Source organism: Phodopus roborovskii, unplaced genomic scaffold, assembly GCF_943737965.1.
Source record: "Phodopus roborovskii unplaced genomic scaffold, PHOROB, whole genome shotgun sequence".
Lineage (NCBI taxonomy): Eukaryota > Metazoa > Chordata > Mammalia > Rodentia > Cricetidae > Phodopus > Phodopus roborovskii.
The window spans coordinates 35,569,785-35,578,996 of NW_026126433.1; positions in this window are offsets into that span (position 1 = coordinate 35,569,785).

Sequence of the window (9,212 nt, forward strand, 5' to 3'; positions counted from 1 at the left end):
TCACCTATAAGGAATGTTATCTGGCAGCAGGGTTAATCTTTGAGTAGCTACCAAGATTGCAGCAGTAGAAACAGGGAAAGAGGAGTGGCTTTAGATTAGTAAATTAGCATCCTACAATATATGCTCATATTTCAAAGTGGCTTAGGAAATTTAAGTATTTTCCCCCAAATTACACATACTGAAGTAGATTCTTGTTCCCTCCCAAATCCCATAAATTGGGGGGAAATGCAGAATGCCAGGCTGGGGAAAAGCAAATGTCTGCTAATACACTGAGGTTTTGAACACATCCGGAAGAGAAAATGGGTAGCTGGCAGAGAAGTGAGCAGCACTGGGGTCCAGGTAATGTGGGTGAAGTGAGACAAAGTTACCCAAATCCCCACTCTCATTGTCAAGTCCCTGCAATCCAGGCTAGCAGCTGGAGATCAGAGCATATCATCTGGCATGCAGTGAAACTCGGGTTCTGTCCTGTGTCTACTCATTAGTGGCTCATGGCCTCTCTCCTACTCTAGGCCTTTTTTTACCTCACTCCCCTGTGGGGATTCTGACTACCTATGGAAGCAAAAACCCTCCAGCCATCCAGGGCAGCTGGGCTTCAGGAAGTCTGTTAATAAAGCTCCAGAAATGAGTCAAATTGGGTTTCTGAAACTTCCAAAACCCACATCGGATCTCTGAGTAAAGGAAATTTTTGGTGAATGTTGGGTATACACCTCTAGTATTTTAAACCTTAATAGTATGAATACATAGATGGGAACCACCCTACAATATCATTTCTTATCATATTGTCTTCTATTAAAATAAGTCAGTCGGGGTGGTGGGAGACAATAGACACTTCCAAACTATAATCTTACCCACTTTAAAAAAAAAATCACAAGAATCATAACATAAAAAAGTCATCCCACTGCTCAAATATTTGAAGTTCCCAAGTTTTCTCACTTGTTTATTGGGCTTGCATCGTCTTCCTCTCTCCCTCTTTTAAATACCAAACTGGAGAACTAACTTCAGCTGTTCTTGGAGTACTGACAAGAATGGACTCTGATGTTGCTGCAGTTTCTTTCCAGCCTATAGAGTTAGCTAGTGGCAAACTCCATTCTCTGATCCCCCCAACCCCAGACAGGCTTTATTTGTGCAAGCAAGATGTCAACACATTTTGAGATCTAGGTCAGCACCTGGACCAAGAAACCTGATAGTGGCATCTTGCTTGTATCTTGTGCTTAGATGAACAAGAGGCTATGTCTGGAGGTTGTGTTTACAATGAGAAACCAAGCAACCAAGAAAAGATCTTGCAGCTCTGACTTAACTCCTGCTCTGGCTTTGGATCCTCAATACCCCCATACAGATATTTTTTCTGCATTTCAGGCTCATTGCCTGGGGTAGAAACCATTTCATGCTTACCCAAAGTTATGCCTTCAAAAACAGATATGACTATGTTGGTGAGCATTAGTGGTGCATGCTTGTAACCCCACCATTTAAGAGGCAGAGTCAAGAAGGTGGCCACAAATTCATGGCCAGCCAGTCTCTAAAGTAAGGTCTAGGCTCTCCAAGGGTAGAGAGTGTGCCATGTACCAGAAGGTAGGCAGGCTGACAGGGAAAAGTCAACCATTAACCCAGGAATAAACAGCTTTGTTTTGGAATGAGAACAGGCAAAAGAGATCCTGAGAATGAAAAACATGAGCTGCAGATTTGGAACTGTTTCAAGAACATGTGAGTTGGTTCCACAGGGAAAGGGGACATCAAACACAGCAAGTTGAATAAGGTTATGAGAGGCAGCGCACAGGCTACAGATGTCAGAGTGGATGAAGCCCACTACAACAGGGTGATTCAACATCTGCAACATTCGAATTGCAGACATCGATCCCTTTCTTTTGGAGCTTGTGAGATTAGGAGCAGAGAAACATGTCCTCAGGATGCAGGGAGGGACAGGGCTTTATGGTTTTTAAAATATCTACTGTTAGTGCCCAAAAGAGCTGGAGAAAGTTTCAGGGAGAGGGTGAAAAGTGAGAAATGTAGAGGGCCTGCTGAAGGGGGGGAGGGTTTGGGAGGGATAAAAATCCGAGAGGTGAACTTGGGGGCAGTGTTTCCATGGTTACAAGCTGATATCTTGTTCCTTTTCCACAAGCTCCTTGCTGAGTCAAAACACAGAGGAAACAACCAGATTCTGTCCTCTCTGCTGGGGGTAGGGTGGGGGTCCTGGAGGATCTGTGTTTGTGTTTTAGACCAAGAAATGTTGTACAAAAGTCCACCAGCTTATAAAATCTCATTAGGTGCTGTATTGCAGAAAATATTGGCTTGCTGCTGGCTGTTTCAGATAAACCAGATTGTGATGTCTAATTATTTCAGAAACATCCAAACAATTATAATGGAAACATAACCTCATCACTAATTCAAACACCTTTAATAAACACGTTTGATCCTTGGATAGAGCAGGTATTTATTGTTAAAGAGTGATCAGTCTGCTGATACTCCTATCATAGCATTTCTTTCCAAAATTTCAATCCTTTTTCATATTTGTTTCACATCAACTATATGTTTAGTCCAAAAAAAAATTAAAAACAGAGACTACATTCAAGAATAGCTACATTCACCCAAGATTGAGTGCTCAGAAATTTGTAACTCTTAGTATTTCTATTTCCACTCTACACGTAAGTGGTTTTATTTTCTCTTATGTTCTGTAGGATTGAAATGCATGTCTCCATTGAAAGTGCAGTGTAGTATTACTGACTCTCTTCCATTTGCATATCCTCAATAGTTCACTAAGACTCCAAAGATCAGTGGTCTTGATTCTTGTTATATTTGACCTGTCGGCTTCATCTGGTACAGCTGGGTAGCTCTCCTTTTCAAAGAAAGCCTATAAACCTTTTTATTAGCATACATAAAGTGTATAAAATAATGGCTTTCATTATGACATTTCATACAGCATATTATGTACTTCAGCATGTTCATGTCCCATTATTGTTTCTTACCTTGCTCCCTCCCACAGTCATTGGTCCCCCTTCCTCCTCTCAAATAGCTCCCTTCTACTTTCATGGTTTTTTCTTTTACTTAAGTCCAGGTTCTACATGAGAGAAAATATGTTATATTTATCTTCCTGAGTCTGTCTTACTCTACTAGTAGATGACTTCCAGTTCTACCCATTTCCCAGCAAATAATGTAATTTTGTTCCTCTTTCTGCCTGAAAAAAAAAAAAAAAAACTCATTGTGAATATATGGCACATTTTCCTTATCCACTCATCTATTGATGGACATTAGGCTTATTCCATATCTTGGCTGTTAATAAAAGTATATGACAAAGATGGGTGCACAGAGATCTTTATAGTGTGTTGACTTAGAGCTGTTTGGCTATATATGCCTAGGAATTGTATAGCTGGACCATTTGGTAGTTCTGTTTTGAGGGGTTTTGATTTTAGCAACTACACCAATTCCCACAGTGGTTGCACTAATTTGCCTTCTCACTAATGGCACATCAGGATTTCTCTGCGCTTCCCACATAGTCATGTTTGTTGTGTATTCTCCCTTGATGATAGCCAAACCTTCCTGGGGTAAGATAGAATTCAGTGTATTTTTAGTTAATTTTTTAGTTAATTAAACCTGTTGGGTATTTTTATTTGGTTGGTTGGGTTTTGTTTTGTTTGTTTATTAGCCATTTGTACTTTATCTTTTGAGAACTGTCAAATTGTGGGCCAGGTTATTATTATTATTATTTGTAGGAGAAGGCATTCACTTTTTTGAGTTCCTTATACATTCTGGATACCAATACCCTTTCAAAAGAGGAGCTGGCAGAGCCAGCCAGACAGCTTGCTGTCAAGCCTGATGATCTGATGACCTGATGACCAGGGACTCACATGCTGGAAGGAGAGAGCCAACACACAATTTATCCTCTGAGCCACACATACCCCACCCCGAATGAATGAATGAATGAATGAATGAATGAATGAATACGTAAATAAAGTTCTTAAAGGAAGCATGATTGACAAAGGCTGTCTCCCTTTTGTAAATTGTTTCTTCACTTAGTTTCAGTTGCTGTGCAGCTTTTGAATTTCAGAGCATCCTTTCCCGACGCACATCCTGATCTTGGTTTCTGCAGCCTGCTTTTGAGTTCTCTCTCTCTTCATGTCTGCTGCTTCCTGAAGCTCCTTATTGGTTCTTTCTTTTCGTCCTCACACCTCAACATTAGAAAAGCCTGGGCTTTGCTTCCCTCTTTTCTTCTCACCTACACTACCCCTACCCAACACACCTACAAGTTTTATCCTCTCTAGTAATTTGACTACCAATACATACACTGATCTCTCCTAACATTTTACACATGGAGTCTTTTCATCTCTCAATTCTAGAATACCCCAAATGCCTCGTTCCATCTTTATTTGCCTACATAACCAAAGTAGAGCCAAAAAGCATACTTCTGATTTCCATTTACTGATTCTGCTTCTGGGTTTCAGTGAATGGCCAGCCATTCCATCCCCTCATTCACAAAAGCTAAAAGCTTTAAGTCAGCCCGAATCTTCTTTCTTTCATTCCCCCACCCTGTTAAGAAATCTTATCACATTTCTTCGTGTTATTTTTCCATGTCATCTTAATGCATCATCTTGGATGTTGTCAAGTTACTCTTTTATACTTGCTGCCAGGGACTTGTTTAGCCTACAACTAGGAAAAGGGGTAGAGTCTGGAAAAGAACTGATTTGTTCTACTCTGCCTGTCCTATGCACTCTCCAAAGCAGGAGACAAAAGGAGGGACAGCCATAACACCTTTCTTTTCAAACCATACTGAATTCACTGCACTGCTAATGCATTCCTCCAAGAAATGGGGAAGGACTCATGAGGCCCAGGCCCTCCTTGCAGAGCTATAGGAGGAGGGACAGGCACTGGTGAGCTACCTATGCCTCAGCAAATAACCCTACACATGAAAGCAACCCTAATCAAACTAAGTGAGACACACACACACACACACACACACACACACACACACACACACACACTAGAAAGCCCTCCTTAAATGGTTTGTTTCTCTTAGTTAAAAAAAAAACTGGAAAAAAATCACTTTAAAAAATGAATGCTAAGGAACAGGGTGTTTTTCTAACAAACCTGTACACTTATCTTTCTGGCCACAAGAACCAGGTACTGACCTTCCATACTCCCTCAGTCCCACTGACTGTTAAATGTGAAACTCAGACCTAGAGAACAGGCTCTTATTGCCAGCACTCCAGAACCACCTATCACCTATCTGTGTTAGCGACTTGCTGAACCAAGGGTATTGCTTCAAGGAGCCTCTGATTTCAAGAGCTTGCTTTAATCACATTAACATTTTACAGTAGGTCATAACTGCCAACAAACCACAATGTCATCTTTGCTAGGTAATGTCAACATTAAAGAATATGGGGGAATATGAATAGACAGATTATGAACTTACAAGGATTTTTTTTATCATAACTGAGCAAAATGAAGAACACTGGCTTCAAGGGTGTGTTAGCCTCTACTCTTGTGAAGCCAATGAGAACACAGCGTCCATCTTGTCACAGTCAATAGTGTTCATACACCGTGGTAACCTAGCTTCTTCATCTTCTAACTTATTATTGTACTTGTCTTGTTAAATATTCCTGTCTATAAACAAAAACAACTTCTGCTATAAATTTCCACATGGAAAAAAAGCTAAATGTACAGGGTAGTTTAGTAAATGGCTTACTTTCAAAGAGAAATCACTCATTAGGCAATAAAACTAGACTTATAAACAGACAGTTTTCTTTTCAATAATGAAAGGCATATTATGTTTGTTGCTTTCTCACAGGAGAAACTGAAATAAATTCTGTTTTGTTGCTATGGTGATTTATTACTATTAAATCTTCTTCCACAGTCAAGGGTTGGTCACAGGACTTCTAATCATATATAAGTAAGCTGGAGCCTCCCAGCAAGAAATCCCTTTATTCTTCTGCCCTACAGGGCCAGAGCCTGCAGTCAAAAGTGCTAAACAAATCTACAGCCACGTGGAAGTAATTACACTGCAAATGCCTTTTTCCTCAGAACATTCGTTTTAAGGAATGTGCTGCTGGTATTTGAGCTAGAAATGAATTCCTCCCGTGCTGTGTGTGGGTCAGAAGCAAACTTAAGTCCTTTGGCCTCTGGTGTGACTCACCAGGGAAAATCTAAAAAGAATATTGGTTTAATGATTTTCATTACAACAATATTTAGATTTGAAATATCTCTAATATACCTTATCATATGATTGAACTTATTTAACATGTGTGATGGGTAACATTGTCCACTTGATTGGATTGAGACATGCCTAGGAAATTAGGAGAGCATGGCTCTGGGTATGGCTGTGAGGGTGTTTCCTGGCCCTGAATGTGACCAGCTGCAATAAGCAGGGGTTTGAGATGGAAAAAAAAAAAGGATGAAAGGAAGGAACCATCTAGTACAGGGGTGCTCTCTCTCTGCTTTCTGGCTAGCATGGGTAAGGAGTTTTTCTTTAACAAATCCTTCTGTCATAACACTCTGCCTCACTACAGTCCCAGAAGCAGATAGCCAGCTAGCCTTGGGATGGAACCCACCAAGCAAAGCCAAACTTTTGTCCCAGGACATTGTATCTATAAGGTATTTGTTAGCAATGAAAAAGTTTATTAACATAGTATGTTTATTACTCCATAGTTTTATTATTATGTTCCTTAGTTGAAGGCAATGGATATTTACCTTTAAAAACCAATGTCAGGGTGCCTGAGAGATAGCTCAGCGGCTACGTGCACTTGACTGCTCTTCCAATGGTCCTAAGTTTAATTCCCAGCAACCACATAGTGGTTTACAACCATCTGTAATAGGATCAGATTCCTTCTTCTGGTGTGCAAAGACATAGCACTCATGCATAAAATATGCAAATAAGAAAAAGAAAAGAAATTCCAATGTCAGTATACATTACCAAGTACTTTATAAAATATCTCAATTTTAATAATTAGTTTCAAAAAGCTATGAAGCCCCCTTTACAGGCCTCTAAATCAGGGTTCTCAACCCATGGGTCATGACGCCTTCAGGGTCTAATGACCCTTTCACAGAGTCTCTTAAGACCATTGGAAAACACAGATATTTACATTATAATTTCTAACAGTACCAAATTTACATTTATGAGGTTGCAATGAAAATAAATTTATGGTTGGGTGTTACCACAACATAAGAAACTGTTAAAGGGTCAAAGCATTAGGAAGGTTGCGAACCACTGCATAGGTATAAAATGCAGAAAATTACACTCACTTAGACATCCCATCTAATCTTTTTCACTTCCTTTCAAATATCACATTTTTAGCCCTGGACAGAGAATTCAGAAATCTAAATTATGAAAAGAAAGCCAAAAGCCAAAGGACTATGAGAGGCTAATGAACTTCATAATATCTTTATATCTCGTAAGCCTTTTGCATTTGATTTTTTGCAACTGGACTCTAGGTAGCTGAGGGGTTAGGCTACTAGTGGTTCCAAATGTATAGAGCAGTCAGTATCTGGCACTTTGTTACTGAGTCACTCACTTCTTGTTGATCTACAAAAATCAGAATAGTTTCTATAAACTATACTACTTTGAATATTCTGCAGAAGACATGTTTTGTCACATATTCTCAATCCTTCACACTTTGACAGATCTAATTTTTCTTCTTTATTTAAGTAAAATATTGTCAAGGCATTTACAGAAAGTTACCTAAATTTATACTGTACACACTTATTTCTATGTGTTATATAATGAGTAAAGACATAAATTGGGGTGTATTACTTTAGAATACACACACACTTAAATTTTATAGTTATAACTAATATTAATCAGTAGATAAGGAAATATATCACTATTTTACATACACCAAGTCCATGTATGGTCAGTTTAATTCATATTATTTCTATACCCTACAGGCACTATACAGTAACTTACTGATAATTAACACTGACAAACCAAGTGAAAGATGATGAATAGCAACCAAATTCCTTTTCTTCATGTACTTGGTTCTTTCTAAGTCTACCAGTTTTTATATGTCCTTCATCTCAGAAGAAAAAGACATTAAATGGTATTTATGCATATGATGGAGTAGGTACTTTGACCTACTGGACATTAGAATCCCACCACCATTCCTCCCTCACCCATGTGCAAGTCTTGTACATTCATGGTATATCTCCTTATTCTGTTTATCAGAGTGCTGTCTTTCTAAAATACCCCATTTTCTAAATATGTTCCTCTCTCACCTCTGATCATCAAACACTACTTCTTTTCAGTAACCTTCATTCTCCTCAGAAAGCCTTAGAAAAATATCATGTAACCGATTACACACATGAATAGATTGGCCACAATAAGATTAGCTTGTAAACGTCACAGTTCCTTCATTTTAAAGACCTATTAGCCATGCGAACTCAGTAAATACTCATCTAACATTCCAATGCTATAAGGCTAAGGGCTTGTAAATGTTTAAAACATATGAAGGGGAGCTCATAGTTTTGTAGGAATGAAAGCTATGAAAAACTTTTGCAAGGAAATGAGAAGCAGCAATGTTTATCCCTAGATCATATTATTAGTTTCACATTATGCTTGCAGTCCCCGAGGGGCTGAGATGGGCAGTGAGCCATAAGGTTTCATTTTATGCTGGACGCCATCTGGTGTATTTTGAGTCCCCAAATGGGTTGCTGCCTTCTGTCTTCTCACGGGCTATAATCTCTGCGTACAGTGCAGCGGCTCATCTCCCATAATTCTTTTTTATTTTTCAAAAGTAAACTCTGGAGCAAACACTTTATAAAAAACATTTTATTTTAGTCTCCTCTCAATCCACCCCTTTAAAGATGAATTCTTGCGTGTGTCGTATCGCTCACCTACCTTTCTAAATACACCCTATCTTGTGAGCTTCTTCTCCATGGCTGGATTGGGGTTCTGTTCTGTTAATCTGTCACCACAATCTGAATGTTATCTTATTTTCTTTATGTTCATAAAGATATTTAGGGAAGTATGGGGAAACTGTAGTTGGCTGTCTTGATAAGCTTGAATGCTAGAACTAAAAGTTCTATTTCCTTTCATAACTCTGTAAGTAAAAATTTGACTGATTTATTTTAAACTGAGGGTGGAAGTAACAATTTGCTATTTTTTTAAAATATTAACTTAAGAAAATGACTACAGAAGTGCACTTTTATAAGTTTTAGCAACAAGTTCAAAATCTGGTAAGAGTTATACAAAATCCACGCCCGATACAGCAGTCCTACACCAGGTCCCAGTG